The sequence below is a fragment of the Excalfactoria chinensis genome, chromosome 1, assembly GCF_039878825.1.
Source record: "Excalfactoria chinensis isolate bCotChi1 chromosome 1, bCotChi1.hap2, whole genome shotgun sequence".
In the NCBI taxonomy this organism is placed as follows: Eukaryota; Metazoa; Chordata; class Aves; order Galliformes; family Phasianidae; genus Excalfactoria; species Excalfactoria chinensis.
In genome coordinates, this window is record NC_092825.1 from 62,961,224 (window position 1) to 62,973,802 (window position 12,579).

Here is a 12,579-nt window from a genome sequence, read left to right on the forward strand (position 1 = left end):
ATTTTTTGTTACCTTTTTGTATTGTTATCGCCAATCTAACTGTGGCGTCCATCAGATTGTTTTGGGATGGGTTGTGCAGCCCAGCTGGGTGTAGACCCGCACTATGCCACAGAAAAGCTCCGTCCTGATGAGCACTTTTAAACTGCTTAAAAGTCACTTAGCAAGATTATGGCGTTTTAATCTGTAAGCCCTCAGTGCAACATCTGGCCCCTCCTGGCACATTTCATGGGCCCATCACGTTTTGGGAACTGCTATTGTACAGATAATTATCAATTATGCTATTTTAACATAGGCAGTTTTAGAGCAGGTGGGAGGATACTAAAGAATTTTATTTCTTTTTAACTACGTTGTCTGGATGTATAGGATTTATACCTCCCAATATTGCTCTGAATTTTGGAGATATTAGTGTGCTGTCCACGTGCCTCGGTGGTGCACATATTCCTCAGCTGCTCCTGATCAGTCCTCCAACCCTCATCAAACTCTTGGAACTAAGAAAATTTGATGTCCATCTCTGCACATCTGCTTTGCTGGTAGGACGATAGTAGTCAAAATTGGAGACTAAAATGAAATTAGGTTTCAAATAATCTCTAGTCCTCCACAGTCCTGATTGGCACTCATTTATAAAAACAAAACAAAGAAAAAAAACTGCACACTCTCAATTGCTAATTCATTTCCCTACTTACATTTATTTGCCAAGTCACATGAAATACAGAGCTTTATACCTACTAGGAAATGTTCTACATTTATAAACAGCACGTGTAAAATGCCTTCTCAAACTCAGTTTGGCCAGCATTTGTATGAAGCAGGATCTGTACGACATCAGATATTTTAGTTGTTCAACCAGCATGTGAGGGCATGGGACATAATTTTGGGAAGATTTTATTTTATTTTAACACAGGCAGCGGAAGTTAGCGGAGTTTCACAGAAATAGCTGCCAGTGTGTAAGCTGACACATTCCATGCACCAGAGGTTAATACATTCATTCCTATTGTGCCTTTGTATGAAAAGCTACACTGTCTATGTGTTAGCTTCTGATTCTGTGAGTTACAAATACCGTAGGCGGCTTAAGAATCATGGGAGCCATAAAAGTCAACCCTCTGAGAAGAATTTTGAGAAGTAATGTCAGTATTGATAATGTGCTTATAACAGCCAAACACACATGAGCACACATATAGAAGAAGGAAAAAATGAAAACAAAAAATGGGGCTAGCTAGGAATGAGAAAAAAGAAGATAGAGTTTAATTCTCCTCATTTATGCAGTCATTCAATCTACTCCTAAAAGAATGCATCAGTGATCCAGTAAGTTTGGAGGATTGTATACTTTCATTTCAGGACCAGCTTTGGGCTGTATCTCTGCATGTGGCAGGCTGAAGCATTCGGAATAAAATGAGCTTTGTCACAGTAATAGTTTCCTTATAAAAAGTTGGCTGTGTGTAAATGTTACCGACTTCATAAATATCTTAAGATGAGTTCAGGTTGTGAAGAATTTGAAAACCTCATAGGCTTTGTGTTTCTGTGTAAATGAGAATATTAAAAGGAAAGTATTGACCAAATTAACCTGTGTTTTTTTTACTACGTGTTATTTAGTCTGGAATTGGAGGGAAAGTTTTGGTAGCTAGGCAGGCTGAGAGGTTCAGAGTACTAACTGTAGGTTCTTTGATGTTTGATCTTTGTTGTTGTGAATAGGGTACAAAAAATAATCCAGACATACTTCCTCATGTCTGACAGTGATTTTAGCTGTCACTATAACCTAATAGAAATAGAATGTGCCTCTTCATTTCTGGTGCCATTTGAAAGAGTTAGGCAAAATGTTTTTTGATAAGGGTTTTACAATAAAACATTCAGAATGGACTTTCACCCTTTCTAAAATGAGTGGTTCTGAATCTGAGGGAAAATCACGTGAAGATTATTTTGACCTCATTTGAGAAGTTTTTCTGATGCAGAATGTAGCTGCTGGCCTTAAAGCGTTGTGCTTTCCAAATTCTGTTCAAATTCAGTTTTGGTTTTTGGTGGCTATTTCTTCAGGATGTTTGTCATGAGTAACTAATCCAAAGCCACCTATAAGTAGTATGAGTGAATGAGTAGCTATTACAGTCTCTTTCCAAGAGGATCTCTTCTTACTTCAGAAATTACAGAATCACAGAATTGTAGGGGTTGGAAGGGACCTCTAGAGATCATTGAGTCCAACCCCCCTGCCAAAGCAGGCTCCCTACACCACGTAATGTACATTATGTATAACCGTAGTGTTCCCTACAAACACTTTGTCCTCTGGTCATCTGACAGTAGAAGGTCAGAAAAACACAGTGTTCCTTCTTTTCTTCTTTTTCTATCTTCCCTATCACTTACTTTTCATGCTTTGCATACAAAAGCAGTAGTTTTCAGAAGGGATCAAAGAACCTGGCACAATAAGCATTTTGTTGCTCCCAGCAAAATTTGGTACGTGACAAGGTCTTAGTGGAGACAAAAACAAGGAAATTTTCTTGTTTATTTGTATAGTGATAATAAACATACCTCTACTATTTCATTAGAGAATTTTAAGTCAGGGCATGGCTTTAGTAGCAAACTGTGAAATCAACAGGAAGTACTTTTCTATTCCTGGTTGTCAAAATTGAATTTTCCCCTTGTAAATGAAATGTGTAGTATATTTATAGAAGGACAGCTAACATCTTATTGTTTTCCTGTGGCAAAGGTACCCTTTGTCAGTTAAAATGTAATGTCTCATTTTGAAATGCCCTGTTGATTGCCACTGACAGGTTTGTAATCTGAAGCCCTCCATTTCTCTCCCTGCTTTTGAGCCCTCACTGGGGTATACAGATTCTGTCATCTGATATCTGCCACAGTTAGCCATATGTGATTACCTTCATTTCCAGTATCCATACAGAGACTAATGACTCAATAAGAATGGCAGCTAAAACTTCCATTGTTAGGTGTTAAGAAAGGAGGAGCTGGATGAAGCCATATTGGAGAAGCTGCAATTAACATGATGCATGTTTGAATATCTTCTGTGATAAAAAGCTGTCTATCAGCCCATCACATTCATTCATTCCAACATTTAATGACACAAATGTTTCTGAAAAAAATTAAAAGGTTTTCTGCTTCCTTTTTTTCAGTGATGAAGTTCAGTCCCAAACTTTGTAAAGTGTTATTTTAAAAGATAGCCTCATTGCAATAAAATTCCTCTTGGTTAGCAGGTGGGTTTCTGATGCTGATTTCCCTCCCCCCCTGTAAATTCCATATGGCCTTGTTCTTAAAGAGTGATGCAGTGATTTTGTATAAGTTGAACAAAAATAAATCTGAATGAGACTGACAAATTAAAGATCTCCTGTATGCCTTATCTGGTCATGATGTTTTTTAGCAGATGAGGGAATTAAATTTCCCTGTCTCAATGACCAACATTTATAGCTATAAGCATAGATACCAAGAGACTAGTTTTACACAAAGTAAATATAAAGTTGGTACTGAATTGATTAATACCATTTGTATTGAGCATACTCAGTATGAACAGACATTTCCAGAGGTCAACGAAAATCGAGTGTAAAATTATATCTGGTGTGGGTTGTTTTGTTGTTTGTTTGTTTTTTTTTCCTAAGAATATTACATTCCTTGGTGCTTTTTGAGCTTTACAAAATATGGGACTTGATAGCCTGATCTAAAAATTGAGAGGGGTATGCACCAGAGGGTGTGCAAACAGTTCACATCTCCCAGATTTTTTACTTGACAGCGAGATAGTGACAACAACAGATTAGTAGACAGTCACACAAATACTGTGTGTACTGCACTGAAAGATACTGCTGGTGATATACTGACAACTGCCAGGGTAGTGTTACTGTACAGACATTTTGTATTCATTAAGAGTAGAGCAACTTGATATAATATAGACTTTATTCAAACTCCTGCTCTTGGAAATTACGCCCCAAAAAGTTTCGAGCGCCTGCATCCAAACTTTTTTTTTTCCCTCTTCATCTTAGCATGAAACAAACTGGAAATCATGATTATTGGTGGCTGTGTTCAACATTATGACCACAGCTGTCATTTATTTGGATAAAGGAGGCTGCAAGAAAGATGAGGGAATCTATCTGGGAATGAAGTGACAAGACCTCTTTTTAAATTAAAAAAGGTATTTTTAGATTATATAGAAAGAAGGTATTCTTCACCATGAGGGTGATGAGGCACAGGAACAGGCTGCCCAGAGAAGCTATAGATGTCCCATTCCTGGAGGTGTTCAGAGTCAGATTGGATGGGCTCTTGGCAGTCTAATCTAGTGGAGGGTGTGCCTGCCATTGGGGAGGGGCTGGAATTAGATGGTTTTTGAGGTTCTTTCCAATGCAAGCCATTCTGTGATTCTTTAATTAAATAAAAGCTTGTGTCAGTCTGTGAAGGTATTTTAGCTGGGTCTCAATTCTGAAGAATCCTGATAGATTCTCCTTAGCAATTGGTATGACGATGATGAACAGATTTAGTCCTCAAGCACATCTGAAAAAAATTCTGTCCAGATTTTTGCCATTCGTTTTCTTTGCTATGTAAATACTTCAGATTCTTTTATTATTATTATTATTATTATTATTATTATTATTATTATTATTATTATTTTCCTCTGTCTACAAAATTCTTTTCAATGCTATGGGGAGATGCACATACCAAGGACAGAATTTCAATGGGATTGAACATACATAGTCTGGACCACATTTTCAGAAAGAGTTAGACCTATTTGATGTTTATGTGCTTCTCAGAGTTGTTCACCTTGCTGCTATTGAGGTGTCTGATCCTTTCTGAATTTTCCTTTTTTAAAACTTTGTCTCTGGTTATCTTAAGGGCCACATAATTTGTTTGTGATATCGATATTTGTTTCATGTGAAGGAAACAGAAATGATAGAGCTATTTAACAAGTATAGAGTGAGTGACTGAAAGATAGACTGTTCCAGTGGTCTTATGAGTATTACATAAAACATCTGTTACCTATGAAACAAAAATGAAGCATGAAGACTGCCTGCTCAGTCAGATACCATTTTTTTCTTCCAGGCTAGCTGCCTTTTGGCTTCTGCACCACTGCAGGGATGAGCTACATTTCTCCACTTGCCAGTTCAGATTATTTCACTGAACTATCTCCTTAAGTTTCATTTGAGATATTGCTGATAGTACAACTTCCCCTCTTGCTTTAAAGGGATGGTACTGTGTTTTCATACATTATTTGTCAAACACATTTATTTTCTTTTTATGCGTGTCTCTTTCTGATTTCTTACTATAATCTGTAGATATAACCAGTTTTGGCTGGATTAAGCTTGACCTTCTAGTATTACAAGAACTCAAATATGTCAAAGAAAATTCTGAAAAAGAAAGCCTCATAAACACTGTAGTGATACATCTGAATGCTGAAAGCTTGATTCCTCACTTATGTTGGGGAGCCAGCTTACTGGAGCTGAAGTGACCTATCACAAAAACACAGAATGGCTGAAGTTCAGCTGACCTGTGGAGGCCATCTAGACCAACCTCCTGCTCAAGCAGGGATGCACGGAGCAGGTTGCCCAGGACCATATGAATCATTTCTGATAGAGAAGAGAGGGTTGATGTCCTATTACTGTCCCTGCTGAACGTAGCAAAGTGATAGCAGTACTTATCTATTATTCATTTACTCTGCAATCTACATTCATGATCTCTTTGGGCTATTACTTTAATCAGCTTTTGTCTATGAGAAGGTAAAACCACTTTCTAGCGCTGCAAAGTTATTCTTTCTATTTTCTGGGCAACATCTAACTTTAAACACCTTATAAGCTTTTCAGCATTCTTTCAGTGTTTGCTTTTCTATTTTACCTGTTTTCATTAACAGAACTCTGGCTTAATTTGTAGGGAATGAATCATTAGTGTACAGTTTAATTACAATATTATAAAACTCATGCAATCCACTTAAGCATAAAGAAGTGGAATTAGGTTTTCAGTGTGAGCACCCACATCTGGAGAAAAAAAAAACAGCTAGGTACATGAAAAACACTATTTCTCATTAGCATAACCAAAAGATGGCAATCGTCCATCTGCCATTAGCTCACTTTGATGGCCACCACAAATTATGATAATAATAGGAGTAATAAAACAAGATATATAATATATGTTTTCATTGAGTGTCCCATTTAAATAGCTTTTTAAATTGTTGCATTCACACAGATTCTATACTCCCAGCTTCTGTCCTCAGTTTGTTTCTGACTTTGTCAGTGAATATGTGGCCCACTTGTTCTTCAAATAATGAAGTCAAATGGCCTTTTTAAAAAGAGATTACTGAATAGCAACTTCCAGTTCTTCAGGCAGAGAAATGGATTATAGTCCTCCTATAATATAGTATAAGTGAGGCTACATCCATCTAAACTGGATGAAGATCTCTGTGTGGTTTTGGTTGAGGAGCTACTGATAGTCAGTGAGTATTTGTGAGGAATCCTGGTGCTTTTAAATGGAAAAGTTCCTCCCAGTTAACTCAATGGCATGACTCGCAACACCAGGATGCAACTAGTCCTCACTCTTAGGATACTTGTCGTGTGCCCCCAGTGGCGCAGTGGTTTAAGCTGCTGCCTGCGGCACTGGAGGGCCCGGGTTCGAATCCCCCCTGTGGCACAGGGGTAGAAGTGCCACTTCGCTACACAGAGGGCTCGAAACCCGGGAGTTGGACTCGATGATCTCTAAGGTCCCTTCCAACTCGCACGATACTATGATACTATGATACTATGATGATACTTACTCAGAGCTAGGAACTGTGTTAGAGTGTATAGAGTATTAAACACAGAACAAACCAGCTTAAATAAGTAGTCTTCATGGTAGAAAAAATGTACTTTGTACATCTAATAGTCCGTACTTGCCTTTGATATATACAGATTTTACAGGAAAAGTCAATGTATTCTGTCAGAATGGATTTAAATGAAAAGCTTGATCACATCAGAATCCAACCAGTTTCTGAAAGGCAACCATTACGACAGAATGTACATAGTTTGTTCTGAAAGTAATGCATTGTATCTATTTCCATGGAAGCTACAACAGATACTAAGAGCAAAGTAATGCTATTTGATAGAGCAAATTCTCAGCTACAAGACAGTGTTTTGCAACACAGTCACTACCACTAGCTGTGCATTTTTGCCAACATTGAACAAGAGCTGCATGCCACGCTCATGAAAAATTTCAGCAGTAGAGGAGACACGTTCTGCCTGTTGCCACTGCTGAAATGTAGCACCTACCAGGTCACTATGCTTACATTGACCATTTGGTTTCCAGAAACATTCAGCAAGCATCAGTGGATGTCAGTGGGTGTCATTTTTTCCATGTGGAGGAATTCAGTACCACACCTTTACTTCATCCTCACTTCCATGTCAGACGTGATTTTGTCAGACTTCCCCTCTGCTGCCGTCTGTCACACAGCAACAAAATGTAACAGAATATTGGTGGGAAGGTTCAATCTCTGCTGGCCTACCACTGCCATCCAACTCTGATGTTGTGGGGCAACATAATAAAGAAGGAGGTATTACTTTTGGAACAGACCTTGTGTATAAAGACTCTATAAAGGCTTTGTCATTTACTGTGCACTGTGAGTGTCTGAACATATGCACAGTGAACACTTACAGGCAGTAAATACACATGGTAAAACAATATCATGACTACTCTGTGGGTTGTCAGATTTTAACTCCCTCCCCAGCCCTCCAGGGGAAAGAATTAGCTGTGATGGCTTATTCATTTTATCTAGATTAACAGTCCTTTTTGCATAACTTTCAGATTCCATCCATATCTGTGAAATATGAAAAAGACTGAAAAATGACCAGCGTGTCTTCCTTTTGGTTGTAACTCAGACCTGCTGTTTGCTAGCAGACCTCTGTCTGCATGAGTGAGTTTTCTTGTAGGTTGGAGACTGAATTCCCTCTTCCCCCTCCCTCCGACCCTGAGCCTGCAGGGCAGACAGACAGAAGCACACATATGATTAATACAGCACAGCTGCAGTAGTGAGTCATTTGCATATGTATTAATAGAGGCAAAAACAACAATTCAATTACATACAGAGACATTCTGCATACTAAAGAACATATGCAAATAGGCCTGGAAAAAGTGCAGCCAGCGTTTTCTCTGACTTTCCTGAGCGCATATGGGCTAGCATCCGAGCCTAGCAGTTTTCAAGAAATCCCCCTTAGGAAGAACCTGTTACAAGATGCTCATAAAGCTATTACTCCTCCTCCCCCTACTCCACTCCACCCTGGCTTCCCAGAAGGAGTTTGACATTTGGACAATGGAAATAGCACAAGCTGTGTCTTTTCCATGTTATTTCATATTTACTAGCCTTCGGATTCCTGTTGTTGTCTCTTTCCATATTAGGCCCTGCGTGCAGAACCCCATCCCTTTGCCTCATTTTCAATATGCATGCATTTATTCTATTTTTCTTTCTCCTTATATGCTGAGGGGAGGGGGGGGGTCATTTTCTTTTGTCTTTACCTGCTTCGAGCTTTCTCTTATCTCCTTGACTTCTGTGAATTGGCAAAAGATGGCTATTTCCGTACCTTTTTCTTACAGTGACCTTAATTGTCTCATAATAGTATAATTCAGTGTTTTTCTGCTAGGGGGCCATTAAATAATTTTAATGGGTCTGAAAGGTGACTCAGAAAAGTTAACCTGTTGTAAATAGGCTTTTATGTCATGTTACGTTGGTCCTTGACTCCTCTGAGAAGATTGTGGAGGTCTCAAACCAAAAAGGCTGAAAATCACAGGTACTAAATAGCTCGTACTACAGGTGATGTGATTACCATCTTGAAAACTGGTACAGACTGATTCTCCTAGTGGGAAGCAGATGTTCTTTAAATCCGATGGGAATTTAACAGGCAATAGTTTTGAGCAGCTTTCAAAATCAGGTTGAAAGTATTCCAGCATTGAAACTTAGGCTGTAAGCAGGCTTACTTGAACTATAAGTACTTTCATTAACTGTACGTTATTCCTTATGTTTGTGTTATAACTAAAACATCTAGTATGCCTGCAGTGTGTGTGTATTAGATGTATGCTTTCAGTATTCTTCTTCACACAGTCCATTCACACCCTGTGATTCACAACTAAATATTAGGCCGTGATAACTACCCAGTACACTAATTTCTGGAAAAGAGTGGAAAAATGTGACCATTTGACATAGTCCTTTATGGGCTTATAAATAGAGCTCTGTTTCAACTTGAAAAGAGAGACTAAAAACTTTTGGGAACCTAGCAAAGGCATTAAGGTGCCTGACTGTAGTGTTTGGGTAGCAACTCCTGTGTATTAAGCAGCCTAAATTGCTGGCCATTTGTTTGAAATGTCTCTGTGGTGTGAGCAGGGAAAAATAGGTCAGGCAAGAAAGCGTGCGTAACTGTCTGGCAAGCATACTTGCAAGGTCAGGTCATCCTTAATTTCTTTTCTCTTGTAAAATCGTTACACTTCTTTCTTTTTGGGGTTAGACTGACAGACAGAAGCAGATTACTCCTTGATTATTTATAAGGCATTAATTTTAAATGAATATTGCTGAAGTGACATCATAAGTAGTTTTAGCACCCTGCAGAGGAGGCTGTCTACACAGTGGAATATGACAGGCTTCACTTTACACAGCGTCCTGTCTAGGACAACATCTGAAGTATTTGAAAGGAGAGAAAGCTCAAGGAATGGAGGCATATAGGTCAGCTGAAGCTTCATTTATTCTTCCATGTGAAATAACTGGGACTTTGGTGGGTTGGAGTGATTTCATTAGCGGTGTGAGCTCAACAAGCCACAGAACAAAACCTGTGTCAGAACCAGCAGCAAAGGCAGTGACACCTGACTGCCAGAGCCTTAGACCAGGGGAAGAGCTGAGAAGTGTCTCATAGTGCCCCAAAGTAATTTCTGTTGAGAAAGAGGGAATAGCAACCTTCATTTATATACCTTGGGATAACCTATAAACCGTCACCATACAGTGACAACAGAACAAACTTGTGAAGTGTTTGTGTTTTACTGAGTGCAGTGTTCAGTGGTGGGTAGCATTCTTTTTGAATTCATTTTCCCTGGAAAGGTCTGGATTAAAAATCTGGAAACAAAACCAAAAAAAAGCATTTCTTTTTAATTTTTTTTCCTACTTTGCGCCCTTTGCACATTCCAGACGCTGGGTTTTGAAACAGTTGGCTTACACTACTGGTTTTCCTATTATGTTGTTTGCTCTTCAGAGGGATGTTGCTGAAAAGGAGATTATATAATCATGCAAATAAGATTGTATAATCCTGAGCAAACTGTCTGTGCAGGGGGAGGAATGCAAAGCCACACTGAGTGGGGTTTGGCTGGCTGGGGGTACTTGCTCTGAAACCACAAACTGGGGGCTTTGTAGGCCTCCTATAAAACATGAAAGCTGCTCTCAGACTAATAAATTTTTTCAGGTTATTTTTGGACTTTTTGTCTTCACACTGAGCTTTGCTACTAACTGTGTGTATTTACAGTGTCTCAGCAGAACCTTGTGACAGACAAACAGACAGGAAAACCGCAGTTCACTCACATGCACACTCTTCAAAGCCTGCAGAATAATGCTACCAATAACAAATAGCAACAGAGGGAAAAACAGACTTACAGAAAGCTAACTCACTCTTTTGTGTCCTCAAATCAGCAAACTACTGTTTATGCATCCTAAAAGTTAACACAGGAAAAAGTTCTCTCTTGAAGTCTTGCTTGCTTTTTATATGTACCTAGGTCTTATGGCACAGTGTGCTATCAGGTGCAGGTTGGTATACATGTACAAACGTGTAAGAATTTGGTTTTATGTCCTCTTTCTATCTAATTTGTTATGGCTCTTTTTTCTCTGGTGTTGTAGGTCATTTCAAACTGACAAGGCAGAACATGATGGAAACATACAAACAGCATAGTAAATTTATTGACAGATTATCTCTAATAAATTGCAAACAAGAATGACAGTGCAATCCATTAAAAGTTCTTGGACTCTTATGCTGTTTTTCTTGCATCCGATTCCTTTCCATGGCTAGCAATTACCAATGAGGATATTTCAGCATCTCTTATGGATGGAAGTTAATAGTAGGAGCAGTTTGAGTTTGTGACATATCTAGTTACTGTAGACTATGGATCTGTGCATTAGACAACAAAACACGAAGGTCAAGATACTTGTTCTGATTGTTTTCTTTCCAAAGTCAACAACTGAACTTATCTCTGTAGCAGATACACCATAGTGTTTGGAGATGTAACTTTCAGTGTTGAACCTATTTGTTCTGGTGTGCCTGGAGAGTGTAAAGCTGTTCCTGAGGGACAGGTCGGAGTGCATTTATTTCCCCAGTACTTAGGCTCAGTTTCCTCAGATTCCTTTCCTTTTTTTCAGAGGTTCTTAGTGTTTCTTCCTCCAGTGAATTCTGTAAGGTCATTCTGAACACAATAATTTTGAGGCAACAGCACCTGTAGCTCCTAGTGGTCTACAAGGCAAGCTTTTATGTTTGTAAACCACACAAGCTCTTGAGTTTCTGATTCCTAGACTAGCTTCCACTTTGCAGAACTGATTTATTTGCTTGCCGTTTTTGCCTACTGTAAGTTTCTTTTCCTGTCCGTGCATTGATAGCTAAGGAGAAAAGTATTGCAGACTACAGGATTTGCATACCTAAACCTCTTAGCCATAGAGGCCAGTCACATTATGGATAACCTACCCAGCCAGAAACATACTGGAAATTTGCTAAGTCATCCCAGAGGTTTACAGACTCTAGAATAATCGAGTTCAGGTCTGTCAGCACGAGCCACTTCTTGAGTCGTCTTTTCTTATTGTACTAAACAATAAATTGGGCTAATATATAAATTAAACAAAGCAAAATAAAAAAAAAGCAGGTGTACAGGAAAGAAAAGCACAAAAAGCCACTGTGCGTTTCTAAGCTGGGAGGAACTTTGATAATGATACAATGCTAATTTCAACAGAACAGGAAGGAAAAAAAAATATTGTCTGTCCAAGGCAGTTGGAGGGAATGATATTCTGTCTGGGAGCTGTTGTTTTTTGGCTTTTTTCAGCTCCTTCATATAGGTACAGGATTAATTTCTCCCTAACAGGCTCAGGACTGTCAGTTCGTATACAAGGGAATGAGGTTAATCCATTGGAGATGTGGGGCGTCTTGAGGGGAGGTTCCTGTCTCCCTCAATGCACTTAGGGGTCTGATAAGCAGAGTCCCTATCTGCATCCCCATGGATACTGTGCTGGGGGACGCAGCATGTGCGGTAAGGCCAGCATCGCCACTGCCCTTCCAAAGGCAAAGCATCCACTCTTCAACTTACACTTCTCTCCACAGTACAGTGTAAAAATAACATCTGGCAACAAAACCCTTCCTTCTTTTCCTAATTTTTCTTTTCCCTTTCATGGCTCAAAATACTCTTTACAAATTATAACAGTGTGTTCTCTGTTAATGCACCAAAACATTACAGCTTGTGATAGTGTTATTAAAGTATTTTGGGCCATTACCATAAAATACAGCAGCATATTTATTTCATTAAAGGGACCAAATGGATCTAGTTGAATTTGGCAAAAGAACATGACTGAAGTCCTATTCCATCTCTGATGTTGATTTTACAGTTAAACCCTGAACTTCTGAAATTCTAATAGAC

The 12,579-nt window shown here is 38.9% G+C and overlaps 1 protein-coding gene across 13 annotated transcripts in view; it reads left to right on the plus strand.

Moving 5' to 3' along the window:
• SOX5 (SRY-box transcription factor 5) overlaps positions 1–12,579 on the plus strand; it is a 642,538-nt gene that overhangs the window by 559,502 nt on the left and 70,457 nt on the right. The gene's annotated exons all lie outside the window — the stretch shown is intronic.